This window comes from Camelus ferus, chromosome 11 (genome assembly GCF_009834535.1).
Source record: "Camelus ferus isolate YT-003-E chromosome 11, BCGSAC_Cfer_1.0, whole genome shotgun sequence".
In the NCBI taxonomy this organism is placed as follows: domain Eukaryota; kingdom Metazoa; phylum Chordata; class Mammalia; order Artiodactyla; family Camelidae; genus Camelus; species Camelus ferus.
In genome coordinates, this window is record NC_045706.1 from 41481995 (window position 1) to 41495743 (window position 13749).

General features: G+C 40.9%; 1 protein-coding gene across 5 annotated transcripts in view; it reads left to right on the forward strand.

Annotated features, from left to right (window-relative positions):
* Positions 1–13749, forward strand: part of BICC1 (BicC family RNA binding protein 1) — a 251650-nt gene that overhangs the window by 190454 nt on the left and 47447 nt on the right. Inside the window, exon 2 of one of the 5 annotated variants that reach the window (XM_032491442.1) lies at positions 10061–10066. The exons of the other annotated variants lie outside the window; for them this stretch is intronic. The gene's annotated coding sequence lies outside the window, so the exon portion shown is untranslated. The remainder of the gene's footprint in view (positions 1–10060; positions 10067–13749) is intronic. 5 annotated transcript variants of the gene reach the window in all.

Genomic DNA, 13749 nt, shown 5'->3' on the forward strand with positions numbered 1-13749 from the left:
GAGGCTGCACACCCTGTGGCCCCAGCCTGGGACAGGCCCGTTCCTCCTCACTTGAGTGGAAATTTGTGGCCAGGAGCCTCTCTGAGCCTATCAAATTCAAGGCCAAGTAAGTGAAAGCTGAAGAAAGTGCAAACACAGAAAAACAAAAATCATGGAAACTGGAAGAGAACAAGACAAGAGACTGGAAGAGGTGACACCGACATGAGGAAGTCGGGTCAGACATTGAGATCTGATTTGCAGCCAGCTTGATGGGAATGTCTGTGAAATATTGGAGAGGGTCATTGTCAGGCTTGCTGAATACAGTACAAAATGTCTGAAGCATACAGTGGAAGTGCCAAGATCAAAAATCCATAAGGTTTTCCATGGTATCTGGCCAAAAATGTAGTCAACTTTGTTTTCTTTTGTTTCCACATCATGTGGTTAGAGAAAGAGGAGTAGGTTATTAGGTGCCTGGCATTCTTTACAAGCCCAGGGGTCTGGGTCTGCCCTGCTGCAGGTGAGGTCCGGCCTGTCTGGTTAAATGAGTGGACTGATTGTCACAATGGGCCACTTGGGCCAGGTGACATATGTGGCATTAAGCTCCTGTACATTCTCTCTTCAAAATTTTCTTTACATGGCAATTGACTTGAGTTTTTATTGTGAGATGGAAATTAAAAGGCATTGGCCAAACATGCAAGTGTACTTTGGAACTTAAAAAAAAAATTAAATAAAAGAGTATTCCTCTCTTTCTAGATTTGCCTTATAATCACAGTGCAGTATTTGGGCAATTTCATCTTTGAACAAAGGATGGTCACTGCATTCTTCACGGCCACAGCAAACCCCCCTCCCTGTGTGGTTAGACTCAGTGGAATAGAAGGTCTATCTGAATTTCATAGGTTCTAAATGAAAAATGAAGCCAGCTCTATTATGTTTGCTGTTTCAAAGCCCTGTGATCTCTTTGTGAGTAAAGGAAAGGTAGGGGAAGCCACTGACAATTGAGTTGTTAACATGAAGTGATTTCCCTCCTGATACCCAGATGTCGTTCTGTCAGATCTTCATACTGACCCAATCTTGCCATCCCTACCAGGGATAAAAATAATAGAGTTTTCCAGTAATGAATAAACCTTGAAAAAATAGGATAGTTACTTTAAAGATATCGGAGACTTTGGGAAGAATTATTGCCTAACATGTATTTTATCTTCTTTTCCCTATATTGTTCAGGCAGCGGCCACTGTAGCTGATCGTACAAGTTGGCCAGCTTTTAAAGGTGATTTTTGAACTATGAGCATGTAGCCCTGAGCTTCTCCTAAGACAGCATCCCCAAAAGACAAGTTAAATCTGGTTTAGATGAAGGAAGAACATGTTTGCAGATAAAAGTGAACTTCATAAATTTTGGCCTTATTCAAAGAAAAAAATAAATACAGTGATTCCTAATAATGGTTAGCGCCACCCTGGCGGGTGCCGCTGAAGATGAATTACTCACGGTGGGGAGAGAACCAGGAGGAATTCAGTTCTGAGCACAGACCCTGTCAGGTGGGACAGGATCACATGCTGGTGATCTGTTCATCTTTGAACTATTTTTTTTGCACAAGCATGTTTCTTCCTAAACTCTGGAGATGCCCATTTCTCCCGAAAGCAGAGAGGACAGTAATAAATTTTGGACCTTCCATGTTGAAATTGGAGAGTGTAAGGTTAGTGAGAAGTTGTTTGCTAGTGGCTGGAACTGTAGGGAGACCAAAGCTGGGAAACTAGAGCTGGAAAGCACCGGGGCATTGGGTGGGAGTTAAAGCTACACTAGTAGATGGATTATCCAGGCAGATGACACAGACAAATGCCAAAGGGGATACCTCGGGAGCAGAGGCAGAGAAGGCGGGAAAAGAGTCTGAGAAGGAATACCGGGTGAAGACTCAGTCATAAAATTGCTGTAAGTTTAGTGCTGTTTGGGGGCCCCTGGAAGGTGTAGGTGCAGTAACACATACTAATGTTCACTAAGCACGTATTAGGAAATAGGCAGTTTATCAAAACCGTTTTATGAGAAGGAAACAGTTCACATCAGTAGAACCAGGACTCATACTGATTTTACTTTGATAATAACCATTTGCCTACCTTAGGCTTTTGAATGTTATTAGGCAAATGTTCAAACACAGAGAGCTAGAAATGACTGCAAATTGCCAGAAACACAATTCCATCAAGGATCTGTAAGAATTTAGCTTGCTTACCCAGAGACCTTAGACGTGAGCAGCAGATGTGGAAAAAATCTAGTTTATGTGACTGTGGGGAAAATCTGTACTTGGCATGTGGTATCCTTTTCCGGACACCTTATTGGCAGGGAGATCCATTAACTTGGAAGGGGCCTGAAATTCACTTGTGGATGAAAAAGCGAAAGAAATGCTTAAGGCAGTAAAGCATACAGAAAGTGAAGAAGGGGATACGTGTGTGTATGTGCTGATATAGCAGAAGGGCAAAAAGACCTGAGTAAGAGTAAAACCCGCCCCAGACTCAGGAGAGAGAAACAGAGAGCCTTGAAACTGAGCCATAATTTCCTTTTTTGGGGGTTCCAGGTCAAGTGTTTCCCACTTTATTTCTAAAACAGGAAAAAGGGTTGGTTTTAAATTTTATGCCTTTAATTTTCTTTAATCCCTGTCTAATAGAGAGAAAAATATAAAATTAGTGGGCTGAAATTCAGGGACACTGAGGAAATGAAAATGGAATAAAATTGGGCAAGTTCACTAGCCTGTCTGGGAATAATCAACAAATTATGTGAGAACAAACATTTCAGTAAATCACGACTCATCCAGAATAATCAGTCTGTGTTAACTAGGAGAAAATTTGAATTCAAAAGCTATTATTTGAAGAAAGTTTTCTTTCCTTCCTTTGGGTTGTATTATCAAATTATTACCTAATACTCCTGAGGAGACTAGTTTAATGACTAGTTGTTATGATTCTGTTGGTAGTTTATGGTTTAAAAGGTATAAATTTGGCTTCTGAAGGACCAGATGGTGTTCAAATAGCATTTCTCTAGCCCATTTTTGTTTACATTCATTTACTTATTAGCACTTTCTTCATTTCCAAAGAAAAGTAAACCCCAGCCTGGCTCAAAGCTTCCTTGTTTGAATTGGTGACATTCACATTAGTGAGGCTGCACATAATAAACTCTCAGTGCGAAGCCTGAAACATGTTCTCTGACAAGGATATGAGAATCCCTTTAGTATCTCAGATTTGAAAACCTACTTGAGCACAGTTCAGGATAGGCCATAGCACAAATGAAGCAGTCTAACCTTTCTCCAACTAAAATTTTTGGTTCTAAGATATGGACTCAGAAGGGGAAAAGACTATTCTCCTGCTCCAAAAGGGTACTTCTCATGCTTCTGTACTTACGAATACTTTTGTCAGAAAAGTTAATGCCTATTTCACTTCTTCTGAGCTCTATTAAGAGGAAAAAAGCACCGTTAAAATTTAATCAACAGAAGCAGGTGTTACAGAGAAGGGTAGGTCTGTTGAAAGATGCCAGTGAATCCGACTACCATAACTACCATCTCTTTCCCAGGCACACGATAGTGTTAGTCCACAAGGCACATGAAATCTTTCAAGTCCCAGTAACGTCAGAGGACGTGTTGTGTTACTGGATGCAGTGCGGAATGTTCCCTTTTGGCCCAGTTCTTAGCCCCACATCCCCAACCCCCAAAGCTTCCTCCTGCTGGTTTGAAAATCTTGATCACTCAGGCCGGACAGTAGTACTGCTCTCCAGTTACACTGCTGTGAGTGTCTGGTGGTTGCACAGGCGGTTCATGCTGATCATGTTCCAAGAGAAAGCAATCCATGAGCCAGAGTAAGGGCAAATCTCGTCTTGGGTACAGGGCCGTGGGGAGGGGTAGAGAGGCGTGGCAGGGCAGCTGGACCTTGATGGAATACTGTAGTAGGAGAATAGCCCCGTGCATGTATTTTTAAATGTCACTGCTCTCCCTGGAATGTAGTAGGGAGAGTAACTGAGTGTGGGTGCAGGAAAATGTTTCACTTCCTTGTTAGCACATACACTTGTGTGTGTTATGCAAATCTTAACAGTTGGATCATCTCAGAGTTATCAACTGAAGGAGCTAAGATATCTTCTTCAACAATAAAATCTCTTAATTTTTGAAGCAACCCCCCCCCCTTTCATGCCCATATTTCATTAGGGAAGGATTTTATACCATTATGAAAATGAGTACCATGTCATGTATTTTCTTCGATTTTAAATTTCTCATTTTTCTCTATCTCTTAACTGGTATTCTCTGAACCACTATTGGCCCAACCATAGATACATAAACAGGTCTAAACTTGAGCATTCAATAATTGTTATCTTCCTTTGGAAAATATTTGTGTGAATATTGATGGCTTTTTTATTTTGAGGTTTCACCTTCATCATATGTTTTATTTCATTAACCATATACCATGTTTATATTTTAGCAGCTAGGAAGCTGAGAGGATCCCCAGATATTTAAGATTTGGGCCTAAATTCCTAAAAGTGGGAATACATAGAAAATGCTCAATAAAGTAGTGTGGGTTAGGGACTTTTGTACCGATTAGTATGAACATGGGAGATTTTTGGAAATAGGACTTGCAAAGTGTCCCAGGTTTACATGTCTTTATTATATGGTCTTTCAAAGCTATCTGAACCAGTGGTTAAGTTTTTAATTACCATTGCAAAATGAAAATTCCTAAAATTTTCTGAGTAATCATTTATAATATGTAGCAGATATGACCTAGTTTAACTTCTAGAAGTCTTGCTTAAAACTCCTTTGCTGGGTTTTCTAATTTATAATGTATCATTGAGAGATTCTGCTATGAAAAATATAAATCATAGAGATGTGATGGATTTATGCTAAATTAGTCTTCATTGATTTCTCGGTTTTAGAATTCCTATTGTGGCCATAATGATCTAATCTGATTATTTTGCTTTTTGGTGCAGGGGAGCGGGGAGGAACAATGAGGTGACAACAAAGTGGATACACCTCGTTTTAATCCTTGCCTTTCTCTTCTCAAATGCTCTCCTCTCACAGGCTGCAGAGGGAGTCTGTCCACTCTAGGGAGTTACTGTGCTGCTGTGTTGGACGTTCCTACTACTCCTTAAAAGTGAGGGAAGGTGGGAGAGTACAGCTTAGTGGTAGAGTGTGCTCAGCATGCACGGGGTCCTGGGTTCAATCCCCAGTCCCCCCATTAAAATAAATAAACAAACCTAATTACCCTCCCCTCCCCCCGGGGGGGGGGGGAGTGAGGGAAAGTAAAAGATCAAATGTCAAATCGCATATAAATGTTTTCCTAAAAAGCCCGGAATAAGAGTTTATCATATTGTCTTTTATTAATCTCTCTTCATGATGCGAACAGTCCAATAGGAGTTTCCCATTAAAAAAGAAATACTCATGTAATAAAGCTAATCAGAGACATGTTAATGTAATTTATATTAAACCCATAGTAAAAGAGAAGTTGTTGGCACTTGATGGGACAGTCCAGGGAGGGAGAAATGCAGCGCTTACAGCAGGGGGTGTGAGGGTGTGCCAGAGATTAAAGATTCAAAAGAATTTAAAATTTCTTCACTTAAAGTCAGTTCCTAGAAGGGACAAGGGAGGGAAGCAGGGACGATTGCCCCAGAACAAAATGATGGCGAGTGTAGCTGGTGGCTGTGATGGGTGTGCCAAGAGCAGTGGGCTTCTTTGCGTGGAGGAGGTGGGGACACAGGCATGAAAAATCTCAGTCAGTCTCATGAAAGCCTGTCATCCAATGCCTGGATTCTAAGATGCAGTGAGCAGCATATTCTGTGGAGGATATAAACATGCACACAGTGCATCCCGTCAGATCAGGGAGCCTGCAGACTGAGGAGAGTGGTAGGTGTGTGGATAATAGGGAGCATGTGCAGGACTGCTCAGGGATGAACAGTGACAGGAGAAGCCAGCAGGGACCTGATGAAACGTGACGTTGGGGTTGACCTTAGGTGGGCGGATTGGACAGGTGGAGCTGAACGTAGGGAACAGTGTGCTGTGTGATGACTTCAAGCACAGAGGCGTGGAGATAGGGAGTCATGGGACGTTTCGTTGTAATGGTGAGTGTTTAGGTTTGGCTGTAGCAGGTTATGAAGGGAAAGAAGGGAAGTGAAAGAGAAACAGCTGAGTGAGATCCCAATCGTTAAGGTTTTGAAGAGTACAGCAAACAGTCCATGTTTCTGATTCTGTAAAGTTGGGGAATCATTGGAGGTTTATGATGAGGAAGATGGTTTGAAGAGAATTATTTTTAACAAATAACTTTTGCTGGTTGCAAAAGTAGTACACTTTCCGTCAATAAGATTGTAGCAGTCTTGATGACAGTTCGGGAGGAATGTTACAGAGAAGAAAGCTTGCTGGGAGTGGGGAGTTTTAAAAAACTGGGCCCTCAGTGAACCTGATGAGGGAAGAAGGGGTGGGGATTAGGACTCAGTTCCATTCCAGGTCTGAAGTTTTTTGATATGATTCAAGTTGTTCTGAAACAAGATTTCACATCATCAGTTGAATAAAGATCTATTTCTGGAGCAGAATGATAAAAGTTCTAGGATTTTTACTCTTAAAAAAAATAAGAGTTTTTAAAAAGAAATAACTTGATTCAGTTGTGCCTTCTTTCACAGACTTTCCATTCTTTCTGATTGTTACTATTTCCTCCTGTGTCTCTTAAAATAACTGAGCGAAGTGATGAACACAAGTTTGGGGTCATCTTATTGGTTAGCATTCATGTTTTAAATGTAATTGCTGAAATTATATTCAAAAGTATAACTGTTGAAAATTTCTGAATAGAAGATAAATACCAGCTTGCAGTAGTGCCAAACGAAAATTGAATATTTGAATGTTTTAAAATAGGCTCTCCTAATGTCGAAAAAAATTCCATACTCCTTAGACCAAGACTTCTTAACATTTTCAGCCTTATTGAGACGCTATAGATTCATTCAAAAAATTTACGAAAGCAGGTGTGCACAGTCTTTGAATGCAATTATAGGCTGGTTCACAGGCCCCACAAAAATGATCCATAGACCTTTCCTGCCCAGCAAGGGAGTCCGGCTGTAGAATGATGCAGTGGTTTAGAGAAATTCCACTTCTGTAGATTTGAAGTTGGCACAAAACAGATCTATGTATATGTTTAAAATAGTGGTCTTTTTGGGAGGCATGCAAACAAATACTTTAGAGGTAACAGTTGCATAGAAGCCCAGAAAATATTACAGAAATTTTTAAGTGCTGTTGAATCCACACATGTTTCTCAAAGGTCCTATAAACATTACAACACATTTATCTAGGAACATCTGAAGGTGCCAGGATACTTCTGGTAATGTACCAGGGTGAACATGACCATATGGTGGAAATGCATTTGCATAGCCTGTGGAGAGAGAGACAGAGAGACAGAGACAGAGAGATAGCAATGGGTGTGGGGGGAGGGAGGGACAGAGGAGAGAAAATAAAGAGAGAACTGTATTACGGTTCTTTACTATAGTTGTGAGATTGGCTGTGTTGAGCAATAAGAGGAAATCAGTCTTTTCTGAACATGTCTGCTAAGACCTAAGGAATATTATTTTTAACCCATGTAAGGAAGGCATAGGGTCCACCCCTAATGGTGCCTTTGTGGAGAAGAGGTGGCGCTGATGCTGAAGGCCGGGTCCCCCACTTCACCACCTCAACCTCAGGCACACTTTCTTGTCCAGAGAAGAAGAGGAGTTGTTGGTGGAAAAGGTGTCCTCTCAGTCTTAGTCTGACAAAAGCCAAAATCAACTCCCAGTGATTTAAATAAACTCAAACAAAGGAGCGAGCTACTTAGAGTAGACAGAGTAGATGTGCGGAGAGTTATTAATAGATGAAGAGGCACAAAAACTGGCAATAGCTGGAAACCATTTGCACCCAAGGGCTGAAGGGGCAGGGGGAGGACAGAGTGGTGGGAGCCTGGGAGAAGGGGCGGGGCCGGAGGGTGCTCAGTGGTGTCCCCGCCATGGAGCCACAGCTCCAGCCAGAGATGCTGGTTCAGCTTCCTGGGCACAGAGCAGAGCGGAGGAACCTGGGGCAGAGGTTTTCAATTCTTGGACTTCTGTGCTGAGCAGACAAAGAAATTGTTACTGCCACCCTGCTGAAGCTATTTTTGTTAGGAGGGCACTGACTTAGAGATGATTACTTACTTACGTTAATCGGTGGTTTAATCGCACTGTGGGAATGATATGTAAGTAATGCTTCTCTCAATGTCTTTGCTTGGTGGGGGACATGGAAGAATTCTTTCAAGAAGGAGCACTATAATCTCACTACCAGGATTGCTTTTGTTTCCATTTATTTTGGAAACAATTGCTGAAGAAAAAGAGACATGTGGCCATAAATGTTGGAAAGAATTCCATGTGTAGTGAGTGGTGGCGACGAACACATGCCTTTCACCAACTCTTTGGACTCTGTTCCGGCTGTGTCTTTCCACTACAGTTCACCCCATCATTATACAGTCTTGCTCCAGTTTCACTGGGGAAGTCTGTGTTAGAGCCAAAGTACGTCGATAAACTATGAAGGGCAAGGGCACAACAAATAAAAAGAGGTGAAGTCCAGGAAACGCCTGGCAAGAAGCCTGTCACAGAGTTGTAAGTGAGAAAGAAGGAACTTTTCTAACTGAGAAGGCACTGTTGTTATAATCGTGCACGTTTTTAAAGGTCTCAGTTTTTAAGAGAATTCTTCTTGAAATATTGTGCTTGGAAAACAAGGAGTTCTGACTTAAATACATTTTGTTTTAAAGTACAAGGATGTAACGGGAGCAAGGTGTTTCAGGTTTTACTGATACAGATGATCTTCTTTTAAAATATGCATATTTTTCTCACATTATAAACGTATTTCTTTTCATAGTAGAAAATACAGAAGAGCCTGAAGCATAAGTAAAATGAAAATTACCTGAGACCCAGCTATTTAGAAGTAGTTGCTATTAATTTGGTTGTTTTCCTCTTTATTCTATGGAATATGTATGTATGTATCCTTGAAATTATGATATTATGAGTCTTCATTAATATTTCCAAATTGCTCTCCAGACATTTTTCACCAGTTTTTATTTCCATCAAGAGTATGTTAGTTTGTCTAATTATATCCTTGTTAGCCCTACAATTTAAAAAATCTTTCTCAATTTAAAAAAAAATTTAATAAATTTTATTCATGTTTATATATTGCTTTTGTTGATGATTTAAATTATCTATTGATTGGCCATTTTTCTATTAGGTTATTTATCCCTTTTTTTTTTTTTTTTTTTTTGCCTATTTTCCTATGAGACAATTAGTATTTTTTCCCTTGATTTAGAGGAGCTCTCTGTATGGAAACAAATTTATTTAAGATGATCAAATTTCTTGTTAGAAAAGATACAACAGATTGGTCACGCCTTATCAGGTGACATTTGTTTTCTGTGATTTTTGATGAGACGCCCCTACGTCCTTGTTCTCAAAAGATTAGTCAGTTTTTAAAATACTGAACTCTCCAATTTTTCCTTATTTAAGATATTTAAGCAGGAGTATTACCTTTGGATAAATATTTGGTGAATACTGAATTTAGAAATCGTTAGGCCTCAAGGTAACTTTAGATTTTTTTTTATTAAGAACAATAAGGGACCATTTTAAAGTTATTAGATAATTTAAACTACATTTCCCCCAGAAGACAGAAATCTCTTAGGACTGAGAAATTAAGACACTTGGTTCCTAGTTCCTGGAAACAGTTACCAGAAAAGTATGAGTGAGTGAGCGAGAAAAACAATACAGAGAATAGTTTACAGCCAGACACAGGGGATGACTATTGTTTCCAAGCTGTGCGGCCGCATAAAAACCAGTCACCTGCCAGCTGCTGAGCGGGTCTGTGGATGGTGCAATGGGGGTAGGAGGGAAGGATTGGCAGGTAGGCATTTTCCAAATAATTTTCAGGCTCATTTACCTAATATTAGATACTTTCAATTTTTTTTTGTAAACATTACTAACTTTCTTGAGATCACAAAAAAGATTGAACTATCTTTACCACCCAGAGTCATCTGAACGCTTAATTAGCTGGTCTGCAGTGCAGTCTGTAAAACTTCCTCACGAGATCTTACGACAAAGAAGAGAAAGGTGGAGAATTTTAATGCCAGTCTCAAGCTGGTGAGTTATTTTTAGAACTGAGCTCGTAAATTGTGCTATGTCTTACATAAACCCTTAATTGTGCCTCAAATACCTTTTTCAAAAGACACAATTTCTGTTTTTTAAATTTCTCCTCTGCATAGGCCAGACATCAAACAAAGGGACCATGTATGTGGTGTGACAGGGTCACATCTTCATTGATGGGACGTCCCTTGTGTAATGTGTGTGACTCCTCAATGTCTGGTGGCTTCTTTGTGACGGCAGCCAGAAGTTACGTGTTAAGACTTTGCATGAGTGGTCCCAGCTGCTGCAAGACGGAGCAGTCTGCCCTGGCCACAGATGCAGAGTTTGGGGTTGAGACCACAGGCAGTACCGCTGGGACTGCCATGGACACTGTGGGCATCAGTATTCCTTGGAGAGAGACGGAAGATCAGTCACTTCTGGCTCCTAGAAGTTCTTGCATAACTTGCTGTTATCTCAGTAGTTTCCTGGGGATACTTGATCCTGGCACGAGCCTCCAACCCCACTTTTGGGCTCCTTCCTTTATTAGATGGACCACTGAGTATCAGACTGGACTCCAGTTCCACTCCACGGGGCTAGTTTTTTTTTCCACGCCCCTTCCTCATCCCGGGTTCTTGCATCCTGGATTTTTGCTTTTGTCACGCGATGTGGCTTGGGCTGCTTGCCCACTGTCACCGAGTTGCCCATCTCTAGTTGTCCATATGTGGCGTTCTTCCCGGGAATAACCTCGCACTGCTCACACTTTCTGTAGACTTAGGTAAAAACCATCCTGACGATTCCAGATCTCCTCCTGGCACTTCCTTCCCCTTCCTCTCCCTTCCCAGAATCCTGTTCCTTATCTCTGGAGTGCAGAGCTCGGATGCCAAAAGACTTGAAGCACTAATTGAGTTAAGCTTTGTGTTTTTAACTTTCTTTTTCCACCCCCTGTGTTCCGAAGCTAGATTTCTCTTGTGCTTTGAATTTTTTTCCTCCCTCCCTCTACCTGAACAGCAGCTCTGCAGTTATGCTCAGAGTTCAATTTACGCTGCATAAGATAAGGTGGTTTACACGATAAGGTCGTTAACTGTTTTCCAGTTCTCACACACCTTAAATACATCTGTTCTTGGTGATCTCATCTGTTATGCCTTGAAGTTTGCTTTATACTTTGTTTGCATTTTGTTGTTTTTCTCTGAGATTATTTCTAGGTTTTTGCTGAATCCCTAAAACTCTGTTTCTGATTAAATAAATACCTTTGATAGAGTACAGAGGAATCTTAACAGAAAAGAGGTATGTGCACAATTTACCTCCTTTTTTATGCCTTATTTCCTCCTCAACTTGAAATATCAGTAAAGAACAATTATAATAGCATGTTATCATTATATTTGAACTGTCTTATTGCTGATTTTGTTGGGAACGCTGGTATTCCATCAGCAAAAGCTCTTATATGTCTTCTAGCTAGCTGTAGATTTTCTCAGGTTGATAGCAAGTTTCTGCCAACTTGATGAAGGGTCCACATGCTCCATCTTGGTACGTGAGTACACCCTTTCATTTCGTTCCACAAGAACTCGCCTGAAGTGTTTATTTCCATAGTGAAGAGGGCGCCCCATCTCTAATCACTGCCAAATACTTAACTGAAAAATGTCTCGAGGAACTTGCCATAGTTTCTGTCTTTTCGTTTGTTAGTGTCATTCATGCCCCTGTCATGTCAAGAATACCCTTTCTCTGTTGAGTACTGTTTCATTCTGCCAAAAGGAATTTTGACAGGAAGTTATCTAAGGGCATCATGGTATATAATGGAAACATTTTTTTTCCCCTGGTGAAAACTAGATTTTTGAATTTAGAATATATTTGCTTTTTCACATCTCACTGTTCCTTTTCTCTTCTAGTTGACTGGCAGGTAGATTAATTTTTTTTGTTTTAAGACAAGGTAAATAAGGCTGAACACAAGGCTTATCCTAAAGCAGCATAGTTGCCTTAGGTGAATTTGTTTTTTCTCGATCCCAGTTGTAATGTCTAACTGTTACGGCCACTCACCAACATTTTGCCTTAAATACTTAGAGCTTCGGCTCTTCCTGTCCAAATAGACTCTTTGCCCTTTTACCCTAACTCAGTTTATTGAAATTCTTGTTGTCAAAGAGCATCCCTTGAAAGAATCTGGCAACTATATTACTGGCTACAAAATAAGCTTAAAGTGCATTGACTTCCTGTTACTCTGTTTCATTCTTTTAAAGTCATTTCCAGTCAGGTTTAATAAGTGAGTTCAGGTTTTCTCTCTCTGTTGACAAAGTGTCTATCTTTACTTCAAAAAAAATTGTGATACTGGTGTTAGTTGACCCATATAACATTTCTGTCTAAAAAGGAAAGTCTGTTTCTCAAGAAGTCAGATGGAAACTCTTTTTAGTTTCACAGAAAAACTTGGGCCATGGCCAGTTGACTGTAAACTCAATTCACTTTTGCTGATCAGCAAAGTGACTTTCCAGCCTAAAGGAAAAGTGATCAAAACAGCAGACGTATTGGATGGTGTCTAATTTTGAACTGGGACACTGTTCAAGTAGGGCTGGAGGTAGAATCCCACCTCCATGTGGGGTTGTCGCTGCATTGTGTGTGTGCGCGTGCGCACGCCTACAAGCACCTTATGCAAGAGATGCCCGTGGGGCGAACACTTGATACACATGTCCGCGTTCCTAGAGTGTTGCGAAACAGAAGGAAAGCGCACGCTGCCGTGTCTGAAGCCGGGGGGGGGGGGGGAGGGAGGGTGTCTGTCACCGCGGTTGCACAGAGCTAACCTTCCTCCGCTCAGAAGCAGATTGCTCTTTCAGACATATTTGTGTTTACTCCCTGCATCTTCAGGTTCTTGGAAACATTTAAGATTGTGATATCTTTGGTGTGAGCCACTTATCATGAGATAACCAAAAAATTGGAAAATAAACCTGTTTCTGAGGTTAGTTTTATTTAAGAACCTGTTAGGACTGCGTCACACCAAAGAAATTTAGATTTGTGAGAGAGTATAGCAATGATCTGACCAAACACCCTCGTTTTTTTTGAAGGAAGTACATACTCTAGAGACTCAGTGGCCTTTCCAAGGTGGCAGAGCTTGTTTTTGCTTAATGGGATTCAGAACTTAGTATCACGATGGTAGAATCTACATCTTTCCCCACAACATGAAGGGAATGTGTAGCCTGTGGCAGAGTCAGAGACGTGGAAACTTCCCCCCTTCTCTGTGGGCTCTGCTGGTTTTCCCTAGCATCTCCCTGTGTGATCCAAGTCAGGCAGTGCCCTTGAGATGTGTGGGGCTTTTTCTGAGACTTGATGTATTTTGGCTGTTTGACAGAATTCTTACCCTAGAGCCAAAGTCTTCCTTACTTAAAAATGTTGGCCGTTACTACTTTGGAACTACTTGCCAATGGTGGATATATCTGCAGTGGTCAGAGGGAATTTCAGAGGAAGTTGAAATCCTCTGCCTGTCAACACCGACTACTCCCAGTGGTGTTGATGGACCTGTCCCCAGTCAGTGTCCTTCTTGGTTAGACAGGTTTAAAGGCTAAGACTCTTTAAGGAGAACATGAAATAGAAGTGAAGAGAGCTCCAAACCAGGAGGAAGTGAATTCTGTCCACTGGTTTCTTCTTACGGATTTAAGGCCAGTTTGATCGTTTGTTTATAGGCATAAGTGTGC